Genomic DNA, 22189 nt, shown 5'->3' with positions numbered 1-22189 from the left:
CAGGCAGCAACCTCTTTGACCTCAACTGCAGCAACTTCTTCCTAGAAACATCGCCACTGTTACATTTAATACACACCTTACTCCTCTACCAGGGTGGGACCTTATTACCTTGTCCATGTTCCTTTCTGTCTTAAGGCATTCAATAATTATTCATAAATGATCTATTGCTGCAGTACTTGTCTGTTAATGCTATGTGCACATAGCAGTTCCTATAAGAGACAAAATTCCCTGCCCTCACAGAGCTTACATTAGAGTAAGTGGAGAGACAGAAAAAAAATTAAATAATAAATAAGGATGTCATAGAAGATAGCAGAATAGGAAGCTCCAGAAATCCACCCCTCCACCCAAACAATTATTAAAGACAACAACTATGAAGTAACTGTATAAATTTCCAAGGGCTGCCATAACAAAGTAGCTTGAAACAAGAGAAATACATTGTCTCACAGTTATAAAACTTGAAATCCTGTTAGTAGGGCCATGCTTTCCCTGACAACTCTAGGGGAAGATCCTCCCTGCCTCTCCTAGCTTCTGGTGGTTGCCAACAATCCTTCCTTTCAGGTGCCTTACTCCAGTGACATGGCCAACTTCTCTTTATGTGTCTTCATATGTTCTTCCTTCTTTGCATGCCTGCTTCTGCATCCAAACTCCCCCTTTTTATAAGAATACCAGTCATATTGGATTAGGGCCCATCCCAATGAACTAGTTTTAATTTCAAGATCCCAATGAACTAGTTTTAATTTCAAGATCTTATTTCCAAATAAGGTCACAATTTCAGGAACCTGGGATTAGGAATTTAACCTATCTTTTGGGGAGATACAATTCAATCCATAACAATACAGGTATACTTTCTTTATTGCACTTTCCTTTATGGTGCTTCACAAATACTGCATTGTTTACAAGTTGAAGGTCTGTGCAACCCTTCATGGAGCAAGTCAATTGGCATGCCATTTCTCCAACAGCATTTGCTCACTTTGGATCTCTGTGTCACATTTTGGTAATTTTCACAATATTTCAAGCTTTTTCATTATGATGATTTTTGTTATAGTGATGGTTTTTGAAAGAAATTAAAAGTGCTACTCCAGTGAACACATAAATGATAAGAACGTAAAACAGCTTTATTGCTGATATGGAGAAAGTTTTAGTGATCTGGATAGAAGATCAAACCAGCCACAACATTCCTTTAAGCTAAAGTCTAATCCAGAGCAAGGCCCTGACTCTCTTCAATTCTATGAGAGCTGAGAGGTGAGGTAGCTGTAGAAGAAAAGTTTGAAGCTAGTAGAGGTTGGTTCATGAGATTTAAGGAAAGAAGCTATCTCCATAACATAAAAGTGCAAGGTGAAGCAGCAAGTGCTGATGTAGAAGCTGCAGCAAGATATCCAGATCTGACTCAGATACTTAATGAAGGTGACTACACTAAATAATAGATTTTTATGTAGACAAAACAGCCTTCTATTGGAAGAGGATGCCATCTAGGATTTTTATAGGTAAAGAGGAAAACTCAGTGCCTGGCTTCAAAGCTGCAAAAGATAGGCTGATTCTCTTCCTAGACGGTAATGCAGCTGATGACTTTAAGTTGAAGCCAATGTTCATTTACTATTCTAAAAATCTGAGGGCCCTTAAGAATTATGTTAAATCTACTCTACCTGTGCTCTAAAAATGGAATAGCAAAGCCTAGGTGACAGCACATTTGTTTACAAAATGGTTTAGTGAATATTTTAAGCCCACTGTTAAGACTTACTGCTCAGAAAAAAAAAAAAGATTTATTTCAAAATATTACTGTTCATGAACAGTTCACCTGGTTATCCAAAAGCTCTGATGGAGATGTACAATGAGATTAATATTATATTCATGCCTGCTAACACAACATCCATTCTGTAGCCCATGGATCAAGAAATAATTTCAACTTGGGGGTGCCTGGGTGGCTCAGTCATTAAGTGTCTGCCTTCAACTCAGGTCATGATCCCGAGGTCCTGAGATCGAGCCCAGCGTCGGGCTCCCTGCTCAGTGGGAAGCCTGCTTCTCCCTCTCCAACTCCCCCTGCTTGTGTTCCCTCTCTTGCTATCTCTTTCTCTGTCAAATAAATAAAATCTTTAAAAATAAAAAAAATTAAAAATTAAAAAAAATAATTTCAACTTTCAAGTCTTATTGTTTAGGAAAAAGTTTTTTTAATATTATAACTGCCATAGTGATTACTCTGATGGTTCCAGGCAAAGTCAATTGGAAACCTTCTGGAAAGGATTCACCATTCTAGATGCCATTAAGAACATTCATGATTCGGGGGGCAGAGCAAGATGGCGGAGGAGTAGGAGACCTGGATTTCGTCTCCTCTCAGGAATTCAGCTGGATAGGGATCAAACCATTCTGAACACCTACAAACCCAACAGGAGATCGAAGAAAGGAATAGCAACAACTCTCTAAACAGAAAAGCGACCACTTTCTGGAAGGTAGGACGTGCAGAGAAGTGAATCTGAGGCAATATTCGGAAGGATAGATGGGGGGAGGGGCCTCCGTCGGCCACTTCTGGCAAGTGATAGAGCCGCGGAGCACAAAATCGGAACTTTTAAAAGTCTGCTCCGCCGAGGGACATCACTCTGGTGGCTAAGGGGGGGATGGAACCCTCCGGGACAGTGTGGTCTCAGGACCCTCGGGGTCACAGAAAGACCGGGGGTGCCTGAGTGCGGCAGAGCTCCCAGGTGTTGGAGCGGAGAAGCTGGCTGCAGAGACGGAGCTGAGGCGCAGGCTCTCAATTCAGGGTTGTCATAAACCGTGATCCGTGGCACAGTCCGGCCACTGCTCCTCCAGCAGGGACCCAACAAGCGGCAGATCCGGGGAGACTCCCCTTCCTCCCCCCGGTGGAGCCGCGCGGGAGTGCACCACAGGGATCTGCTGGGTTTGGAGACTCCACCTGGGGTCGGGTGCCAGAGATAGAAACGCGCAGTCACAGGCCGGGTGAGCACGGAGTGCAGCCGGAGACCGGGGAGACGGGAGTGACTGACGGCTTTTCTCTGGGGGCTCACTGAGGAGGGGGGCCCCGAGTTCTCGGCTCCTCCGGGGCGGAGATTGGGAGGCCGCCATTTTCACTCTCCGCCTCCAAAGCTGTATGGAAAGCTCAAAGGGAACAAAGCCCCGGAGAGCGAACCCAAGCAGATTACTTAGCCGGGAGGGGGCAAGGGCAGGCAGTTCCGCCTCCGGCAGAGACATTTGGAAACCACGGCAACAGGCCCCTCCCCAGAAGATCAGTGAGAACAGCCAGCCAAGACCAAGTTTACCAATCAATGAGAACGGCAGAACTCCAGTGCTAGGGGAATACTGCACATAGAATTCATGGCTTTTTTACCATGATTCTTTAGTCTTTCAAAGTTAATTTTTTTTTAACTGTCTTTTTGTCTTTTTATCTCTTTTTGAATTTTTCTTTTTCCCTTTTTCAACCAACACCTTATCAATCCCTTTTTTGAAAAAAAACATTTTTATTTTTCATTTTTAGAGTCATATTCTATCCCTTCATAGTAGTTACCCGTATTTTTGGCTTATATATATAAGTTGTTCTCTCTTTAAAATTTTGAGATAGTTTCTTCTAACAGATTAAAATATACCCTAAATCTCTAGTATATGGTGTTTTCTATTCCCCTGCCTGATCACATCCTCTCCCTTTTTTTTTCTTTTTAAATCCTCTTCTTTCTTTTTTTAAACAACTTCTTACCAATTCCTTTTATAAAATTTTTTATAATTTCCATTTTTCCAGTCATATTCCATCCCTTCATCATATCAACCCTTATTTTTGTACATATATAAGTTTTTCTTTCTTTAAAATTTTGGGAGGCACTTTCTTCTAAAAGACCAAAATACACCCCAAATCTAGTGTGTGGCACTGATCTATATACCAGCCTGATCATATTTGATCACATTCTGGTTTTGTTGTTGTTGTTGTTGTTTTGTATTGTTTGTTTTGTTTTTATCTTTATCTTTTTCTTTTTTTTCTTTTTCTTTTTCTCTCTTTCCCTTTCTTTTCCCACTGCTTCAGGTCTTTTCTGATTTGTTTAGAGTATATTTTCTGGGGACGTTGTTACTCTGCTAGCATTTTGTTCTCTCATTAATCTATTCTCCTCTGCACAAAATGACAAGACAAAAAAATCACCTCAACAAAAAGAACAAGAGGTAATACTGACTGCCAGGGACCTACTCAATACGGACATTAGTACGATGTCAGATCTAGAGTTCAGAATCATCACTTTAAAGATACTAGCTGTGCTTGAAAAAAATATGGAAGTTATTAGAGAAACCCTTTCTGGAGAAGTAAAAGAACTAAAATCCAACCAAGTAGAAATCAAAAAGGCTATTAATGAGGTGCAAACAAAAATGGGGGCGCTAACTGCTAGAATAAATGAGGCAAAAGAGAGAATCAGTAATATAGAAGATGAAATGATGGAAAATAAAGAAGCTGAGAAAAAGAGAGATAAACAACTACTGGATCACGAGGGCAGAATTCGAGAGATAAGCGATACCATAAGAGGAAACAACATAGAAAAATTGGGATCCCAGAAGAAGAAGAAAGAGAGAGAGAGGTAGAACGTATAATGGAGCAAATTATAGCAGAGAACTTCCTTAATTTGGGGAAGGAAACAGGCATGAAAATCCAGGAAGCACAGAGAACCCCATTCAAAATCAATAAAAATAGGTCAACACCCCGACATCTAATACTAAAACTTAGGAATCTCATAGACAAAGAGAAAACCATGAAAGCAGCTCAGGAGAAGAGATATGTAACCTACAATGGTAGAAACATTAGACTGGCAACACACCTATCCACAGAGACCTGCCAGGCCAGAAAGGACTGGCAGGATATATTCAGAGCACTAAATGAGAAAAGTATGCAGCCAAGAATACTCTATCCAGCTAGGCTGTCATTGAAAATTGAAGGAGAGATAAAAAGCTTCCAGGACAAACAAAAACTAAAGGAATTTGCAAACACAAAACCAGCCCTACAGGAAATATTGAAAGGGGTCCTCTAAGCAAAGAGAGAGCCTAAAAGGAACATAGACCAGAAAGGAACACAGACAATATACGGTAACAGTCACCTGACAGGCAATACAATGGCACTAAATTCCTATTTTTCAATAGTTACCCTGAATGTAAATGGGCTAAATGCCCCAATCAAAAGACATAGGCTATCAGACTGGATTAAAAAACAAGACCCATCGATATGCTGTCTGCAAGAGACTCATTTTAGAACCACAGACACCCCCAGATTGAAAGTGAGGGGGTGGAAAACCATTTACCATGCTAATGGACACCAAAAGAAAGCTGGGTGGAAATCCTTATATCAGACAAATTAGATTTTAAACCTAAGACTGTAACAGGAGATGAGGAAGGACATTATATCCTACTTAAAGGATCTATCCAACAAGAAGATCTAACAATTGTAAATATCTATGCCCCTAACAAGGGAGCAGCCAATTATATAAGCCAATTAAACACAAAAGCAAAGAAACACATCGACAACAATACAATAATAGTGGGGGACTTTAACACCCCCCTCACTGAAATGGACTGATCATCTAAGCAAAAGATCAACAAGGAAATAAAGACTTTAAATGACACACTGGACCAAATGGAATTCACAGACCTATTCAGAACATTCCACCCCAAAGCAACGGAATACACATTCTTCTCTAGTGCCCATGGAACATTCTCCAGAATAGATCACATCCTAGGTCATAAATCAGGTCTCAACTGGTACCAAAAGATTGGGATCATCCCCTGCCTATTTTCAGACCACAATGCTTTGAAACTAGAACTCAATCACAAGAGGAAAGTCGGAAAGAACTCAAATACATGGAGGCTAAAGAGCATCCTACTGAAGAATGAATGGGTCAACCAGGAAATTAAAGAAGAATTAAAAAAATACATGGACACCAATGAAAATGAAAACACAACTATTCAAAATCTTTGGGATGCAGCAAAGGCAGTCCGAAGAGGAAAGTATATAGCAATACAAGCCTTTCTCAAGAAACACGAAAGGTCTCAAGTACACAGCCTAACCCTACACCTAAAGGAGCTGGAGAAAGAACAGCAAATAAAGCCTAAACCCAGCAGGAGAAGAGAAATAATAAAGATCAGAGCAGAAATCAATGAACTAGAAACTAAAAGAACAGTAGAACAGATCAACGAAACTAGGAGCTGGTTCTTTGAAAGAATTAACAAGATTGATAAACCCCTGGCCAGACTTATCAAAAAGAGAAGAGAAATGACCCAAATCAACAAAATCATGAATGAAAGAGGAGAGATCACAACCAACACCAAAGAAATACAAACAATTATAAGAACATATTATGAGCAACTCTATGACAGCAAATTAGATAACCTGGAAGAAATGGAGGCATTCCTAGAGATGTATCAACTACCAAAACTGAACCAGGATGAAATAGAAAACCTGAACAGACCTATAACCACTAAGGAAATTGAAGCAGTCATCAAAAATCTCCCAAAGAACAAAAGCCCAGGGCCAGATGGCTTTCCAGGGGAATTCTACCAAACATTTCAAGAAGAATTAATACCTATTCTTCTGAAACTGTTCCAAAAAATAGAAATGGAAGGAAAACTTCCAAACTCATTTTATGAGGCCACCATTACCTTGATCCCAAAACCAGACAAAGACCCCATCAAAAAGGAGAATTACAGACCAATATCCCTGAAGAACATGGATGCAAAAATTCTCACCAAAATACTAGCCAATAGGATCCAACAGTACATTAAAAGGATTATTCACCATGACCAAGTGGGATTTATCCCTGGCTGCAAGGTTGGTTCAACATCTGCAAATCAATCAACGTGATACAATACATTAACAAAAGAAAGAACAAGAATCATATGATCCTCTCAATAGATGCAGAAAAAGCTTTTGACAAAGTACAGCATCCTTTCTTGATCAAAACTCTTCAGAGTACAGGGATCAAGGGTACATACCTCAATATCATAAAAGCCATCTATGAAAAACTTACAGGGAATATCATTCTCAATGGGGAAAAACTGAGAGCTTTCCCCCTAAGGTCAGGAACGCGGCAGGGATGTCCACTATCACCACTGCTATTCAGCATAGTATTGGAAGTCCTAGCCACAGCAATCAGACAACAAAAAGAAATCAAAGGCATCCAAATTGGCAAAGAAGAAGTCAAACTCTCACTCTTTGCAGATGATATGATACTTTATGTGGAAAACCCCAAAGACACCACCCCAAAACTGCTAGAACTCATACAGGAATTCAGTCAGGTGGCAAGATATAAAATCAACGCACAGAAGTCAGTGGCATTCCTATACACCAACAAGACAGAAGAAAGAAATTAAGGAGTCGATCCCATTTACAATTGCACCCAAAACCATAAGATACCTAGGAAGAAATCTAACCAAAGAGGCAAAGAATCTCTACTCAGAAAACTATAAAATACTCATGAAAGAAATTGAGGAAGACACAAAGAAATGGAAAAACGTTCCATGCTCATGGATTGGAAGAACAAATATTGTGAAGATGTCAATGCTACCTAGAGCAATCTACACATTCAATGCAATCCCCATCTAAATACCATCCACTTTTTTCAAAGAAATGGAACAAATCATCCTAAAACTTGTATGGAACCAGAAAAGACCCCGCATAGCCAGAGGAATGTTGAAAAAGAAAAGCAAAGCCGGCGGCATCACAATTCCAGACTTCCAGCTCTATTACAAAGCTGTCAGAATCAAGACGGTATGGTACTGGCACAAAAACAGACACATAGATCAATGGTCCAGAAATGGACCCTCAACTCTATGGTCAACTCATCTTTGACAAAGCAGGAAAGAATGTCCAATGGAACAAAGACAGTCTCTTCAACAAATGGTGTTGGGAAAATTGGATAGCCACATGCAGAAGAATGAAACTGGACCATTTCCTTACACCACATACAAAAATAGACTCCAAATGGTTGAAAGACCTCAATGTGAGACAGGAGTCCATCCAAATCCTAAAGGAGAACACAGGCAGCAACCTCTTTGACCTCAGCCGAAGCAACTTCTTCCTAGAAACATTGCCAAAGGCAAGGGAAGCAAGGGCAAAAATGAACTATTGGGACTTCATCAAGATAAAAAGCTTTTGCAAAGCAAAGGAAACAGTCAACAAAACCAAAAGACAACCAACAGAATGGGAGAAGGTATTTGCAAATGACATATCAGATAAAGGGCTAGTATCCAAAATCTATAAAGAACTCATCAAACTCAACACCCAAAGAACAAAGAATCCAATCAAGAAATGGGCAGAAGACATGAACAGACATTTTTCCAAAGAAGACATCGAAATGGCCAACAGACACATGAAAAAGTGCTCAATATCGCTTGGCATCAGGGAAATCCAAATCAAAACCTCAATGAGATACCAACTCACACCAGTCAGAATGGCTAAAATTAACAAGTCAGGAAACGACAGATGTTGGCGGGGATGCGGAGAAAGGGGAACCCTCCTCCACTGTTGGTGGGAATGCAAGCTGGTGCAGCCACTCTGGAAAACTGTATGGAGGTTTCTCAAAAAGTTGAAAATAGAGCTACCATATGATCCAGCAATTGCACTAGTGGGTATTTACCCCAAAGATACAAAAGTAGGGATCCGAAGGGGTACGTGCACCCCGATGTTTATAGCAGCAATGTCCACAATAGCCAAACTGTGGAAAGAGCCAAGATGCCCATCGACAGATGAATGGATAAAGAAGAAGTGGTATATATATACAATGGAATATTATGCAGCCATCAAAAGGAATGAGATCTTGCCATTTGCAACGACGTGGATGGAACTGGAGGGTATTATGTTGAGTGAAATAAGTCAAACAGAGAAAGACATGTATCATATGATCTCACTGATATGAGGAATTCTTAACTGTAGGAAACAAACTGAGGATTCCTGGAGTGGTGGGGGGTGGGAGGGATGGGGTGACTGGGTGATAGACACTGGGGAGGGTATGTGCTCTGGTAAGCGCTGTGAATTGTGCAAGAGTGTTGAATCTCAGATCTGTACCTCTGAAACAAATAATGCAATATATGTTAAGAAAAAAAAAAAAAGAAGAAGAAGAAGGTAGTGGGAGGGGAAGAATGAAGCAGGGGAAATCGGAGGGGTAGACGAACCATGAGAGACGATGGACTCTGAAAAACAAACAGGGTTCTAGAGGGGAGGGGCATGGGAGGATGGGTTAGCCTGGTGGTGGGTATTGAGGAGGGCACATTCTGCATGGAGCACTGGGTGTTATGCACAAACAATGAATCATGGAACACTTCATCTAAAACTAATGATGCAATGTATGGGGGTTAACATAAGAATAAAAAAAAAAAGAAATTAAAATCCAAACAGTATCCAGGAAAAAAAAAAAAGAACATTTTGATTCATGGGAATATGTCCAAATATCAACATGAACAGGAGTTTGGAAGTAGCTGATTCCAACCCTCATGGAGGACTTTGAGGGGTTCAAGATTTCACTGAGGAAGCAACTGTAGATGGGGTGGAAATAGCAAGAGAACAAGAATCAGAAGTGGAGCCTGAAGATGTGACTGAATTGCTGTCATCTCATGATGAAACTTTAACAGATGAGGAGTTGCTTCTTATGGATGAGCAAAGCAAGTGGTTTCCTGAGATGCAATCTACTCATGGTGAAAAGGTTGTGAAGAGTGTTGAAATGACAACAAAGGACTTAGACTATTACATAAATTTAGCTGATAAAAGAGCAGCAGATTTTGAGAGGACTGACTCCAATTTTGAAAGAAGTTCCACTGTGGGTAAAATGCTATCAAAGGGCATCACATGTTACAGGGAAATTGTTCATGAAAGGAAGAGTCCATAGATATGGAAAACTTCATTGTTTTCTTGTTCTAAGAAATTGCCACAGCCACCCCCACCTTCAGCAACTACCACCCTGATGAGTCAGCATCCATCAACATGAAGATAATTCCCTCCACCAGCAAAAAGATTATGGCTCGCTGAAAGCTCAGATGCTGGTTAGCATTTTTAGCAATAAAGTATTTTTAAATTATTTAATGTACATTGTTTTTAGACATAATGCTATTACACACTTAATAGGCTACAATATAGTATAAACATAACTTTATATGCACTAAAAAACAAAAAAAAATGCCTTTGACTCACTGAATTGCAATATTTGCTTTATTGTGTGGTCTAGAATCAAACCCACAATGTCTCAGAGGTATGCCTTTAACTATTCTGGAAACCTGGAGTGTGGACAAACACGTGCAGGAGCCAGGGAAGAGATTTAAAAAGAAGCTATTTAATTTTGGCCTTTCTTATACTGGTTACCATTCTCCATACTCCCAGCCCTGTGGCAGATAGCCACCTTTATGTGCAACTTCTAGCTAGCAAGGTGGACAAAAAGGATCTTGTCCTCCAAAAATGGGTATGTGTGTTGATTACTGACCACTGCTTTTGATCCCTGAGGGTCAGCCCAGATGCTGGTCATTGTTTTAATCCCTGAGGGATGAAACAGATCCCAGGAGACTTCATGAAACTATTTGTATCCCCCTCAAGAAAAATTTTTTCAAAATGCTGCTTTACTATAGAAAGAATAGAAGAGAAACACCAATGGCTGCACACAACAAAAAAATGCACACTTTGCAAAAAAAAAAAAAAGTTTGGAAAAATCAGAAATGAATGGTTCTAGCCTTTCAGCAAGCAAGATTTAGCACTCCCTGAGGAATAGGGGAATTAAATCTCCAGGGTTATTACAACATAATACTGAAAATGCCCAGTTTTCAACAACAACAACAAAATTACAAAACATATGGAGATAGGAATGTATGGCTCCTTTGCAGGTGAAAAAATTAAAAATAATTTGACATAAACCATCCCTGAAACCCAGACATTAGAATTATAAGTCAAATATGTTAAATCAACTGTCTTAAATGTGTCTAATGAGCAAAAGGAAACCAGAGACAAACCTTAGCTAGACTAAGAAAAAAGGAAGACTCAAATAAATAGAAATGGAAAAGGAAACATCACAACTGATACCACAGAATTGCATAGGATCATAAGAGACTACTATAAACAGTTATATGACAAGTTAGACAACCAAGAAGGAATGGATGAATTCCTTGAAACACACAACCTGCCAAAACTGAATCACAAAAAAAAAGACAATCTGAATAGACCCATTACTAGTAAGGAGATTGAGTAAATAATGAAAAGTCTTAAAAAGAAAAAAAAAAAAAAGCCCAAGACCAGATAGTTTCACTGGTGAATTCTACTAAACATTTCAAGAATTAATGCGAATCCTTCTCAAAGTCTTCCAAAATATTTGTATTTCCCTGATGGCTAGTGATGCTGAACATTTTTTCATGTGTCTGTTAGCCATTTGTATGCACCAGTTAGAATGGTCAAAATTAACAATATAGGAAACAACAAATGTTGGCGAGGATGTGGAGAAAGGGGAACCCTCTTACACTGTTGGTGGGAATGCAAGCTGGTACAGCCACTCTGGAAAACAGTAAGGAGGTTCCTCAAGACGTTAAAAATAGAGCTACCCTATGACCCAGTGATTGCACTCCTAAGTATTTACCCCAAAGATACAGATGTAGTAAAAAGAAGGGGCACATGCACCACAATGTTCATAGCAGCAATGTCCACAATAGCCAAACTGTGGAAGGAGCTGAGATGCCCTTCAACAAATGAATGGATAAAGAAGATGTGGTCTATATATACAATGTAATATTACTCAGCCATCAGAAACGATGAATACCCACCATTTGCATTGACATGGATGGAACTGGAGGGGATTATGCTAAGTGAAATTAAGTCAAGCAAAGAAGGACAATTATTATATGGTTTTACTCATATGTTGAACATAAGGAATAGTGTGGAGGACCACAGGGGAAGGGAGGGAAAACTGAATGGGAAGAAATCAGAGAGGGAGACAAAGCATGAGAGACTCTGGACTCTGGAAACCAAACTGAGGGTTACAGAAGAGAGGGGGGTAGGGGGATAGGGTAACCAGGTGATGGGTATTAAGGAGGGCATGTGTGGTGATGAGCACTGAGTGTTATATGCAACTAATGAGTCAGTGAACACTAAACAAAAACTTATGATGTACTATATGCTGGCTAACTGAACATAATAAAAAAATATTGAAAAAATCTTCCAAAATATTGAAAAGGAGGGAACACTTCCAAACTGGTGAATTTTACAAAACATTTAAAACATTTAAGAAATGTTTTAACATTTTAAATTAAAAATATTTAAAGAAAAATTAACATCAATCCTTCTCAAAGTATCCCCAAACCTAAAGAGGATGCAATACTTCCTTACTCATTCTATGAAGTCAGCATTACCTTGATACCAAAGCCAGGCAAAGACACTACAAGAAAACTATATACCAATATCCCTTATGAAATCTGGCACCAAAAGCCTGAACTTAAGGAAGTCATTGCCTCTCCAAACATGAGACAAATGGAAAGATGCTAGGACGCAGGCAAAAGAGGACAAGGCCACAGAAGGAGTAGAAACACAGATAACATCATTCAAGAAACAAAAAATAAAATTAAAAAGCAGCAAATGATGACAAAGTTTTCCACAAGAAAATGAGATGAGATGAAGGTTATATAAAAGTGTTATTTTTTAATAAGAATTCTAGATTGATTTAGCACTTTATATGAATGTGTAATTTGATTTAAAGGTAAATATTAAGCAACTAAATAGATCAAAACAAGTAAAATACACAATGTTAGGTGGAATTATGTGCTATGGAGAAAAAATAAGCACAAAGGAGATAAGGGGGGCATCACTTTAGTACTGAGCAATATTTTAAGAAAACTTAATATAAGATGAGGAGGCAAGACCAAGCTCCTAATGATCTGTGCAAAGAGTCTCAGGTAGAAAGAATAGAAAGTACAAAGACCTTAAGGCAGGAGCTTGTTGACATGTCCAAGGAAAGCTAAGAAGGCCAGTGTAGCTGGAGCTAAATGGACAAAGAGAAGAGTGATAGGAAGTGAAATCAGAGGTGATGGTTGCCAGATCGGTAAGGCATGTAGTCACTGCAAGACTCTGAGTTGTGCTGAGGGAAGTGGGATTCCTCAGTGGAGAATGGATGCTTGGGGGTGGAGCAAGAGTGGAAACAGAACAATTTGGAGGTGACTGCAATACACAGGTGGGGAATGTTGGCTAGGATTTGGGGGCAGTGGTAAAGACTATGGAAATTGGCCATATTTAAAAGTTTCAAAAGGCAGCTGGCTGTATGTTATAAGAAAGAGCAAGGGCTTGGGCTGGTTCTAAGATTTGGGGCCCTGAGAAACTGAGAAAATGAAATTTTTATGGAAGTGGGGAAGATTGGGGAAGGATGGAATCAGGATTTGGTTTGGGACATGTTAAGTTTGAGATGCCTCAATGGAGGCATCTCAGTGGAGAGGTGAGGGGGCAACTGGGATACCTGAGCCCCAAAGAAGCCCAGGAGTAGGTGGAATTTAGAGCATGAGCTTGGATGAGACCACTTGCAATGAGTCTAGGGAATGAAGTGGCCAGAACTGAGTCCAGTGTTTGGGAGCTGGAAGGTGAAGAGGCCTATGGAAGGAGACCAAGGAGGAGTGGCTGCACAGATAGGAGAAGAATCTTGAGGAGCCAGACATGTAAAGGATCCCAAGGAGCAGAGAGGTTGCCTCCACCACGTGCTGCTGACAGGCCAGGTTAGAAGAGAACCAGGAGCATCACTGGATTTATCACAAGGGTGAATACCATGAAGTCTTGCAGTGGGGTCAAGAGGAAAATGAAGAGGGATTACAGCAAGACGAGGATGGCAAGGATAGATAGTGCTTTCAAAGAGTTTGGTTGTTAAAGGAAGTAGAGGAAAGGGAAGGGAGTCACAGAGATGCGTGTCTCACTGAGGGTCTTCATGAGAGAGAGATGGCAGCGTGTTTAGATCTTGATAAGAATGATGTAGTGGAGAGTGAAAAATAAATTATGCAGGAAAGAACTGTGGCTTTGGTGCCAGGTGGAGGGGCTGGCCTCCACTGAGAATAGGAATCCCCGCCATATAACTGGAAGGAAGGTAGGATGCCCCAGGCAGCCACAATAGTCACTGCTTGTGTAACCTCCCACATGACTGCTTTTATCTCGTCACAAAGGGAAGCAAGGTTATCAACTGCTAGGAAGGAAGGGAAGGGCACTGGAGGCTCAAAGAGATAAGAGGTGTGCAGAAGTCGTCAAGAGTCTTGGGAGGATGAGGCCCAGGGAGAAGTTGTGTGGCAGGCAACCATGACGGAAGTGCTATGGCTGGGAGCAAGATGGCAAAAACACAGGTGCTTGCTGCTCGGCTCCTCTGTGCATGTGGGGTGGGGAGGCAGGGGACAGGCTCAACCTGGCAACAGGTGGTACTTAGCCAAAGGAAGACTGTGAAGCCAAACAGAGGCAAGGGAGTTGAGGATTAATACACAGAGATAATCTTTTTTTTTTTTAAGATTTTATTTATTTATTTGAGACAGAGAATGAGAGACAGAGAGCATGAGAGGGAGGAGGGTCAGAGGGAGAAGCAGACTCCGTGCCGAGCAGGGAGCCCGATATGGGACTCGATCCCGGGACTCCAGGATCATGACCTGAGCCGAAGGCAGTCGCTTAACCAACTGAGCCACCCAGGCGCCCTACACAGAGATAATCTTAATAATAGTCATGACAGATAGGTGTTTAAGGAGGAAAGAGAGTGTAAAGGAGGGCTGGTCAGCCGGAAGGGCTGTTGACTTGGGTCACAAAGTTATCAGCAACAACAACCTCTAGAGCAGGGTCCAGAACTGGGTTACATTTCTCTTTGGGGGTACACAAAGACTTTAAGGGAGCTAAAGCACGTGGGTGGTATAAAGGAAATCAATTTCCAGATCTTCCATACATCATCAAAGTGAACTGCTTTCAGTCCTAGACAATGGATGTCCTAGACAATGGAGGACCCATGGAAAGAGACTAAGAGACTCCTGGATCATGGCCCAGTGGATGTTGAAAATCACACAGGTGTTGGGAAAGGCTCTGCTTGGACTGATCCCAGCTGAACCCCAAGTGATCCCCAACACAGGGAGGAACACAGGTGAGGTTGGACTGCTGCCTACATCAAGGCCCATTGGGATGCCTGCCAGGGCTACACACACTGCCTGGTGTGCTGAACCCAGACACTCTGTGTTCCCCTGAGATTGCTGGTTTGGCTTTGGGTCTGCACAAAACAACTTCTTTTCTTGATATTGCTGCAGGGTCATCCTAGGACAGCCATCACCTTACCCCATGAAACGTTACTTGCATCAGCCCAGCACACAGCACTGTACAAGAAGACCAGCTGAGTGCCCACCTCTGGGCTAGTCACTTCAGCTGTCCCCAAGGAATTCTGAAAAAAAAAATGTGGCTAGCTCATACATTTTAAGTTGATAGGTAAAATTTGTCATCCTAATTTAAAATAGTTGCCAAGAATGTAATTGCTAGCATATATTGACATTATTAAACAAAAGCATTTCATCATTCTTTTAAATCTATACACTTATATTTAAATACTGTAGTATTAATTCATCTAAAATACATATAAAGCTCTTTTTCAGATATCTGAGCAGGAGGACACATGTCTTGCTGCCTGACCTCTAACCCCTACAATGGGCATCTGATCCGGGACCCTGGGAGGGATGGCTCCTGACTGAGTGCAGGAGAATTAAAAATTAAAGGGAGGCTGGCTAGGCTGTCTCTTATAGGAATGAAAGAGACACGAGGCAGGAGATGCCCAGAGAGGGGCTGAGGTGGCCCAGGTAGGCAACAACAGGAAGCAGCAGTGGTTCTCAGGGCAAGGGGCTGTTCTGGGGCACAGGGCAATGCCAAAGGGGCAGGCACAGCACTTTTCAGGTGGACAGCTGTCCTAGGACAACCCAGTGTAACCTCACAGTGAGTACCAAGAGGAGAGGCTGTTCTGTGAAAGAGAATGTAAAGTGCAGAAGCCAGCAGGGTCAGTTTTGAAATTTGAATTTATTATCAACATTTGAGAGTTGAGAATTTTTCATAGAAAAATAGTGATACCTGTTTTGTTTTTTTTTTGGAAAAATCAAATAAGTTCATACACCAAGCCTACTTCCCTGCAGGGAGAAGACGCATTGCAGCCAGACAGGTATTGCCCTCCCTCTGACCCAGTGCACCCTGCCCTCTCTCTATGCCCACAACCTGCCCTTCCTGCACCCCCACACCTGCTCTCCCTGGGCCCAGCACACCTGCTCTTCCTCTAATCCACCACACCTACCCTCTCTACCACCTGCCTTCCTTAAACCCACCACCACTGGGGTCAGTGTTCACTTATCCCCAACTAGCACTCTTGATGGTTGTCATTTTGCTGCTGATGCCTGCGAACTGCCCCAGGTGAGACTTTAAATTTGGACACTCAACCTAGAGACTTGTCCCAGCCATCTCTGATAGATGGGAAAGTGCTTGGGCCTGTGAGGAATTACCCACTCCTGGTCAGATTCTTTTTATGTGAGATTTAATATGTGCCCCAGGCAAATACTAAGGACAGCTTGCATCTTCACAGGGGATCCTGAGAGTAGAGAGGGTGGGATTGTAGGTCTGCAGTGGCAGGCATATTGATAATGGTAGGGGAACACCTCTCGATGAAGACTTGGCCCAGCCCAGCACATGTGCAGGTGGTCACCCAGCATCTTGTCCAGGTGCAGGTTCTGACTTGGCAGGTCTGGGTAGCCAAGGCATGCATTTGTACATGCCACCCAGACTCCACTCGAGATGGAGGGGCTGCTCATTGTCAATGCAACGCATTCCTTTTCTTCTTCCTGGAACTCCTATCATTGCTCCTATCATTCCATGCCTGGTCTCCTGGGTCTCACCAAATCTCTTATCTTTTTTCATGATTCTGTTCCTTTGTACTTTTGCTCTGTACTTTTAGTTAGCTCTTTCACTTGGCTTCAAACCCACTAACTCAGGCCTAACATTGACTTTTCTTCAATTCATTATTCAACATTTTTTAAAAGTTATGGGTTTTAGTTCCAGAAAGTATTTTTTGCTCAATGATTAAAACCTCCCTGACTGTTCTTACAATTTATTGTTTGTTTTCCTATGTCTCTGGGATATGCTGTGATCAACCTTCTCTGAGGCTATTGGTGCCCCAATGTGTGACTTGTTTTTCTAAGGAGTGCCATGGAGCTAGGATCTGGCAGTGTAGAGGTCAGTCCTTGGGTCATGGAAGGTGAAGGACCCTCAGCCTAGGCACTGCAGGGCCCCTCAGAGGCCATTCTCTTTGGGAAGGGGGAAGCCCCTCCCAAGGAAGTCGTGCACTGCCCCAAGGGGCTGACTTCCTACCTGACAGCCTGCCAGTACCACAGTGATCCAACTGCAGGAGCTCCGCCAATCTAATGGGGAAAACAGCATCTCTCTGCTGCTATCATTTCTGTTTCTCTAACCCAGTGCATTCTCAGCTTGCACCAAGTCCAGACCCACCTTCTCCAGAACCTGAACTGTTAATTGCTACAAATGCTCATGTTATTAAACCCAACTGCAATCTGCTGGACCAGGTTCGACCCTCCACATTATTTTGATCCTGGATGTTTTAAGAAAAGATGAATGAAAACAAAATGAGATTATGTAAATAACAAAAGCAAATGTGAAATGCTTCTGACTTTTAATACCCTGCAAGAGCATTTTTCTTTGTCAGGGGTTACAGCAGTCTGCCCTCTGCCCTAGCACCTCCTGCAGGGCAGCTAGCAGGGAGGATACTACAAAGACCTAAAGGAAAAAGGTACATGAGAACATGCCATGAAAAACTGACTTTCATCAAGGCTGAATGATAATACAGATAATGATGAGGAGCCAAGAAGTCAGAGAAAACCCACAAAACTATGTGCATAAATTACCATCCTTTGAATTCAACATCCAGGACAAGAATAATCACATTCTAACTTGAAAATAGCCTGAGAATTCCTGTTCAAGCAAAAGAGGCTGAAAAGATAAGGTTTAAAGGGAGAAAGGTTGTCAGGGAATTCTCAGTCATTAACGATGTATTGCAGGTTTCCAAAAATTCTCTAGTATAATGTACTGGGGAGACCTAAGAAGGTGCCTACAAAAGCAGGTCTGAGTTCATGTGTGGCTCCCACAGCTCCTTATCAACTGTAGACAGGAAGGGGAAGGACGGTGAGGCACAGATGTTAATGGAATTACCGTGTATTGAAATATTTGTTAAGGCCGAGAAAGACAAATACCATATGATTTCACTCATAAATGGAATCTAAAACAACAACAACAAATGAATAAACAAACAAAAAGCAGAATCAGACTATAGGTCTGTATTTATAAAATTTATATAATACATTTATAAAATGTGTTTATAAAATACAGAGAACAAACTGATGGTTGCCAGAGGGGAGGAGGGTAGGGGGTTGGGCAGAATGGGTGAAAGGGAGTGGGAGATACTGGCTTTCAGTTATGGAATGAATAAATCAAGGAAATAAAAGGCACAGCATAAAGGATATAATTATGATATAATAATAGGAATGTATTGGGACAGATGGCAGTTACACTTGTGGTGAACACAGCATAATGTGTAAACTTGTCAAATCTCTATGTTTTACACCCGAAACTAATGTAACATTGTGTGTCAACTATACTAAAAAAAAAAAAAAAAAAGAATACACTCAAAGCTATGAACATTGAGTTATGTATAGAATTGTTGAATCATTATATTGTATAAACATAACACTGTATGTTAACTATACTTCAATTAAAAAAATAAAAATTAAAGGGGCTCCTGAGTGGCTCAGTCAGTTAAGTGTATGACTCTTAATCTAGGCTCAGGTCTTGCCTCTCATGGTCGTAAGTTCGAGCCCCACACCGGGCTCCATGCTGGGTGTGGAGCCTACTTAAAAATTAATTAATTAATTAATTAAAAATTAAAGACAAAACAAAAAGGAAATATTTCCAAACCAATTGATAGAGAACCACCATCCAAAACCCCCAGTGCCTCCCACGGCCTCAGCCCTTTGGGCCCCGCTCTGCCCCAAGCAAGTGAGGAATTAACAATGACACAGAGAGTTAGGAGAGAGAGGGCTTCAAGCTTCCTGATTCAGAGGCTCCATGTCTGTTCTGATTGCCCTAAACAATGATGGAATATCAATATTAAGTTGACCTAATAATGTTTATAATTGTTTAATAGTATTATATATTATATATATTATTATATATTATATATATAACAATTATATATATATAATTGTTTAATAGTATTACCATTAAAGATTAGCAAAAGTCAAAGTGAAGGGGAGAGCCCAAGGAATAAGGAAAATTTAAAGGAGCAAATCTAATCCCAAAAACCCCTGGGGTGCTCTTCCAAAGCTTGGCTGTGCTCATGTTGTAATTTTCACTGAAGACCCATCCAGCCAAATTAGAGAGATAAGCCCATCTATGATCTAGTTCTTTTGACTCTGGATACTGTGAAATAAGCAAAAATTCAATAGCATGATCCTGCCAGTTAGAATTTAAGTCTTTTGCATTTCCTAAATTATTTGGTGTTCTTCTCTGACCATTGGAAGAAGAGAAATGCCATGAATAAATGTGAATAGTGCTTCCTACCTGCCGCTCTCAGCCCACAGTTAACAATATGCCTACTGGAGGAATGCCCCCCCAACCTAAAGACACACTCCAGAGAGAAGACACCACCCAGGAAGAGATGGGCTTTGTTTTGTCTCTCCAACTCACTGCCTTGGAATAATGGAATCATGCTCATAATTTTCTAAAGAAACTTTGAGTAGATGCCTCACAACCTTGTCAGGCACAGCCTTGGTCTCCCTGCCAGCATGTCTGCCAGCATTCCTAGTCATTGGAAATGCTGAATGCATCATCAGCTTTCTGACCCTTTTTAATGAAGTTTCCACACATGTTAAAATCTCCACAGACATGTGTCATGTTGACATGGAGGATGACTTTGGCCAGAGCATGTTCTCACCGCAGAATGAGGTTGGGCTGAAACAGGGTATCCTCTGCACACTGGGCAGCAGGGACCTGGGTTGCAGCTCCAGTGTGTTCACTGCATATCTGATGGCCACAGGCAGGCAAACCTATCTCTACCCCTGTATTGACCTGACAGTATTTCCACAAAATTTTCTTGGGTCTTCTTGTTCAGCCCCCAGGAAAACAGCAAAGCTGAGAACATGGGAATGTCACCAACATAAAATTCCACCCACCAGCCAGACCTCTTAGGGTTCTCCAGACTAAGGTGGCTTCAGATCTGTTTGGGCCCTCCAGACTAAGGTGAAGACCTGGGTGGCTCTCCATGTTCTCCTCTGATGCAGCCACTGTGGACACCACCTGCCAACCTGCTGAGTCACAGAACGGATTTGGCAGTTTTAGAAAGCTGCCTGCCAATTTATGCAATAGCTGTATCCTTGGTCTCTCAGCATTTGGTGTCTGTCCATGTTGACTCACAAAGCCAAGATCTTTCCCTTGGTCCCTTCCATAGTGGACCATCAAAGGAATGGATATGCCCCAGATTCATGGGGGTAGTCCTCTCAGTACAGGGAAGGATGGACATGATCCTGGAGGTTAAGGGATGGAACAGAGGGTGTCACGTTGATCTATGTTTTATTTCTTAAAAATAAAACAAACAAGAAAACCCGAGGCAAAAAGAATGAATGTTTGAATTTCCTCATTTCGGGTGGTTAGCATACAGATATTGGTTATACTATCCTCCGTGATTCTCTTGATTTTTTTAATTTCAATTTTAGGTAACAAAATTAATTGTTAAAATGAAAACATCAGAAGTGTCATATATTTAGAAAATGGAGGAGCTTAAATTTCTAACAATAGGTACCCTCTCATCCACTCCCAGAGAGGATCTGGGTCCTGAAACCTAGAAGCTTCCCCAGGAGGCAGGGTGTAGCAGCTTCATAACATGCAGAGCCCCAAGGGCAGATCAGGGTTTGGCTGTGGCCGCACTGTGTGGCCTCATGGGTTCACACACGCTGGGTCTTCTGGAGACTACCTCATCTGAGAATGGAAGGCACACACAAGCTGACCTGGCATTTCAGAAGCCCAGGGCCCAGCTGCCTTAGTCCGCTCGAGAAATGCCGCTGCCCTTGGCCTTCTGTGGGGCCACAGCATCACAGCCACAGTTATGACAGTGCCTGTTGAGCCCAAACCAGGACATTCTACAACATCTGTGCAACTTCTCTAACTCAGGACTTCATGATAAAGTAATAACAGCCACAAAATCAGCTCAGAATTACCAAACCCAGACTATGGAAGAATAATAGCTAGGTAACTAGAGAGCCAACCTGCAGACAATCTCAGGCAATGAGTGAGTAACATCGAGTGCCAGGTCAGCCTAAGGTCCTGTGGGAGAGAGAAGCACTGCCCTACTTCTCACTGCCAGGTTCTCTGCTCTACTCCCAAGGGTCCCACGTGATTCTCAATGTGATACCAGGGGATGAATGTCATGGGAGCCCCCTTGCACAGGCTGTTGTGCAGGAGTATAGTTGGGCCCTCAACATCACAAGAACAGAGAAAATTCCCCTGTCCAGAATCCAGTCATGAGGAGTGTTCACATATGCTTAGCACACCTGGGACCTCAGGTGTTCATGACAGGACCCCAGGTTCCTATATGCAAGCTCCCATTCCTGCCTTTACATTGTCACACCAGGGATTCACAATTCTGCCGTACACCTATCAGTGATGTCAGAAGACACAGCAGAAATGGGGCTCATCATCCTTGTATAAGTAAGGCTTTTAATGTGTATCCCAATCTCAGCTGCAGTCAGGACCACACAGAGAACTCAAAATCCTGCCCAAGCCAAGCACTCGAAGCCACACAGGCCAGTTAGAACAGCTTCTGTATTCACGGGGAATAAAGGATGAATGTCTTCAACCAGCCTGTCTTTGGTATCTTACAATTTTCTTTAAGAAAGAAAAAAATAAACAGATTGTCTTTTCCATGAGGTGTGGCAGCTCTCAGTTGGGCTAACCCTGAAACAACTAATTACTGATGCACTGCCCCTTGCAGCTGCAGGCCCATGGATTCCAGCCTGCAATGTGGACTCAGCACCCCTGGCCCAGCTGGCCCCATGCTTTGCCATATCTCTCCTCTATAGCTATGAGCGCAGCAAAGGGACAAGTTTCATTCTCTGCTTCCTCTGATGGGCCCAGATCATGTCCAGGCTGAAAGTCGGGTCCTTATCA

At 41.9% G+C, this 22189-nt stretch overlaps 1 protein-coding gene across 2 annotated transcripts in view; it reads right to left on the bottom strand.

The window, feature by feature from the left end:
• Positions 1–22189, bottom strand: part of OCA2 (OCA2 melanosomal transmembrane protein) — a 545103-nt gene that overhangs the window by 187087 nt on the left and 335827 nt on the right. The gene's annotated exons all lie outside the window — the stretch shown is intronic.

The sequence above is a fragment of the Mirounga leonina genome, unplaced genomic scaffold (assembly GCF_011800145.1).
Source record: "Mirounga leonina isolate KUSES-001 unplaced genomic scaffold, KU_Mleo_1.0 Mir_178, whole genome shotgun sequence".
In the NCBI taxonomy this organism is placed as follows: Eukaryota; Metazoa; Chordata; class Mammalia; order Carnivora; family Phocidae; genus Mirounga; species Mirounga leonina.
The sequence above is the reverse complement of the archived record's forward strand: the minus strand, read 5'-3'. Positions and strand labels throughout refer to the sequence as shown.